Below are 2,136 nucleotides of genomic sequence, written 5' to 3' on the forward strand. Positions count from 1 at the left end.
CATCATAGGGTTGTGGTAAAAATAATATAGTTTTAAATATGAAAATACTCCATGAATGGGTAGACAAATCAATATTTCCCAATCCAAAGTTGTCAAAAATGTATCGGTATTACTGTTCCCATAGATCCCAGCCAGTATAATCAGTGGGAATTCTATATAGCGTTTCCAGTGCATCTGTAGGAGGCCAGGTTAGTACCATTTGATATTTGACATACAGTTTTTTTAGTGTTGGTCACTTCCCTTGGCCTCATCAAAGGTAAATCTAACCAGTATAACCATCACAGAGTAGGTGTAAACAGTTTCCCTCCACAGGATTAGACTAGATTGTTATTGTGATCCTTTCCAACTTTACAATCCTATGATGTTAAGATCTGAAATCCATCTAGAAACGGATGGATTGGGCAAATTCTGGCATTCACTAATCCATGAAAGCATGGATCCTTTATGAAAGCAAAATCTCACTGTTACATAAACAAATTGGAAATAATGAGGGATGGATGTTATGGGACTTTAATGTAATTTCATCCCAGAAGAAGTCAGGCTATGAAAATAGAGCTGACAATTTATAGTAGTTTTAGAGATGGCAGTGCAAAAATATTTAAAAAACAATAAAATGCAGAGGGGTCTTCCAGAATGTGTGCTTAGCAACATGAAATTGAACTAAGTCCCATGCTGGTTGCTTGATGCCATCACTGCATGCTCCCCGTCATGCTCTATCCAATTCCCTTCTTGTTGTAATTGTAAAGTTTTGGTAAACTCCTATTTTGAATCAGCAAGTCTCAGGACAGAGGAGGAACAATTTGAAATATCTTGTGCCGGATACGCTGCAGAGCCATTCCAGGATATAGTTGGCTCACCCCACTTCCCAGCCTCTGATACCTGCCCAGGCAAAGAAGCCTAAATATTGATTGGTCATAAAAGGGGGTATGCTGTCCTGGTGAACCAACAAGAGGTTTACAATAGAAGATAATATATGTAGCTTGGAACTGAACTGTGAAGTCCTTGGTTTTTTGCTTGCAGATATTTTTAGATAACATGTTCATTTAGATCAGTGGTTCTCAACCTGTGTGTCAGGACCCCTTTGGGGGTCGAACAACCCTTTCACAGGGGTCGCCTAAGACCATCGGAACAGACATATTTTTGATGATCTTAGGAACCGAGATACCAACATGAGGAACTGTATTAAAGAGTTGCGGCATTGGGAAGGTTGAGAACCACCGATTTAGATAAAATGTTCAGTTTACAGTTGTATTTTGTTTTCCTTTTGAAGAAGTTGAAGTTTGATGGGGAAAAAAAAGATAAAAATGAGAAATTATTCACGGGCCTGCAGAGAACTAAATCAGCTGAAATGTTTCTGAGCCAGGAACACAAATTTTGACTGGCTGATGTCTATAGATTCATCACCTTTCTATAAGCCCAACCTACCTCACCTATTTAGGGGGGAAGTGGAAGAAGGAGTGCTATACATGCCTCCTTGAGCTTCTAAACACAAAGCAGATGTAACCCTGATAAATATGCACAGGTTTGATCCTATGACATATAATAACCTTAAATAGTGAGAATGGACTATTTATCCTGTTTGGTTTTATTTTTTTGTATTCAGAAGATCTGGGTGATGGCAAGAAAAAGTGAGTTGTCTGAAAGTGCTTTTAAATTAGCACACCTGTTTTTATGTTTCACATTTAACTCACTGCTACATTTAGTCTAAAAACATCACTTCTATCAGTCCTGTAAGACATCATGAAGAAATGTAGAATCGTGCCAAACTGCAAATTGCTTCAAACATCATTTTGAAATTGGAGGTTGAACCCAATGAATTTTGGAAACTGAATTCCAGCGAAATTGAAACTTCCAGGAAACTATTCCAGCAATTATAGGTGCTTCTTGGCAAAAGTTTTCCTTTACAGTTTTCCTTTGCCCCAACAGTCTTAAAAAGATTTCCAGTTTGTTTGTTGTCCCTCTGATTCATGTATAACTTCCATGTATGGCCACATTTCTGATAAATAATATGATGCGAACAACTTTAAAAAAATTAAAGAGGTGACCTATAACAAGTTGGGCTTCTCCCAACTGGTCTGAGTAGGCATCACACAGCATTGCAAGTTTTTCATTCTTTGGAGAAACAAAGTAATGTGA

This window comes from Thamnophis sirtalis, unplaced genomic scaffold (assembly GCF_051295495.1).
Source record: "Thamnophis sirtalis isolate CommonGarterSnake01/CBP01778 unplaced genomic scaffold, rThaSir2_p1.2 scaffold_4, whole genome shotgun sequence".
NCBI classification, from domain to species: Eukaryota; Metazoa; Chordata; class Lepidosauria; order Squamata; family Natricidae; genus Thamnophis; species Thamnophis sirtalis.